Raw genomic sequence first — 1,783 nt, forward strand, 5'->3', positions numbered from 1 at the left:
GGGGACAGAAAAATAATAATAATAGAGATCCTTTTTGCCCAGGTATAGAGGTTCCCTTAGGTGAGTGGAAGAAAAGAAGAAGAGAAAATCTGAACTCAGAGAGAGAAGAGGGGGTTCGGATTTTTGGTGAGTGAGGAAGAGATGTTAGTAAATGAATAATTAAATAGAAGAAGATGAGAGAGAAAGAGGATTTTCGAAAATAATTTTTGAAAAAGAGTTAGTGATTTTCGAAAATAGTTTTTGAAAAAGGTTAGTAATTTTCGAAAATTAAAATAAAAAATTAAAATAATTTGTTAATTAAAAAGAAATTTTGAAAAAGAGGGAGATATTTTCGAAAATTAGAGAGAGAGAGTTAGTTAGGTAGTTTTGAAAAAGATAAGAGACAAACAAAAAGTTAGTTAGTTAGTTGAAACAAATTTGAAAATCAATTTTGAAAAGATAAGAAGATAAGAAGTTAGAAAAGATATTTTTAGAATCAAATTTTTGAAAAAGATATGATTTTGAAAAAGATAAGATAAAAAGATATTTTTGAAAAGATATGATTGAAATTAGTTTTGAAAAATATTTGATTTTTAAAATCATAATTAATGACTTGATTCTCAAGAAATCACAAAATATGATTCTAGAACTTAAAGTTTGAATCTTTCTTAACAAGTAAGTAACAAACTTGAAATTTTTGAATCAAAACATTAATTGATGATGTTATTTTCGAAAATTATGATATAAAATGAAGAAAAAGATTTTTGAAAAGTATTTTTATAATTTTTGAAAATAAATAAAAAAATGAAAAAGATTTGATTTTTGAAAAAGATTTTGAAAAAGATAAGATTTTTAAATTGAAAATTTGATTTGACTCATAAGAAACAACTAGATTTTAAAAATTTTTGAAAAAGTCAACTCAAATTTTCGAATTTATGAGAGAAAAGAGGGAAAGATATTTTTTTTTTATTTTTGAATTTTTAATGATGAGAGAAAAAAACACTAAAAATGCTCAATGCATGGAGATTTTAGATCAAAACAATGAATGCATGCAAGAATGCTATGAATGTCAAGATGAACACCAAGAACACTTTGAAGATCATGATGAACATCAAGAACATATTTTTGAAAATTTTTATATGCAAAGAAAACATGCAAGACACCAAACTTAGAAATCTTTCATGTTCAGACACTATGAATGCAAAAATGCATATGAAAAACAACAAAAAATACAAAACAAGAAAACATCAAGATCAAACAAGAGGACTTACCAAGAACAACTTGAAGATCATGAAGAACACAATGAATGCATGAATTTTTCGAAAAATGCAAGATGAATATGCAATTGACACCAAACTTTCAACTTGACTCAAGACTCAAACAAGAAACATGAAATATTTTTTATTTTTATGAATTTTTTTAATTTTTTTTTTTGAAAAAAAAAGGAGAATTTTTGAAAGATTTTTGAAAAATTTTTTTGAAAACTTTTTGAAAATAAGAAGAAAATTACCCAATCTAAGCAACAAGATGAACCGTCAGTTGTCCAAACTCGAACAATCCCCGGCAACGGCGCCAAAAAACTTGGTGCACGAAATTGTGATCTCAGGCAACGGCGCCAAAAACTCTGTACGCACGTCTTAATAAATTGTTTTTCATTCACAACTTCGATACAACTAACCAGCAAGTTGATGAGCGGATAATTTATACGCTTTTTGGCATTGTTTTTAGTATGTTTCTAGTAAGATCTAGTTACTTTTAGGGATGTTTTCATTAGTTTTTATGTTAAATTTACATTTCTGGACTT

Source organism: Arachis ipaensis, chromosome B6 (assembly GCF_059453495.1).
Source record: "Arachis ipaensis isolate K30076 ecotype BB chromosome B6, ASM5945349v1, whole genome shotgun sequence".
NCBI classification, from domain to species: domain Eukaryota; kingdom Viridiplantae; phylum Streptophyta; class Magnoliopsida; order Fabales; family Fabaceae; genus Arachis; species Arachis ipaensis.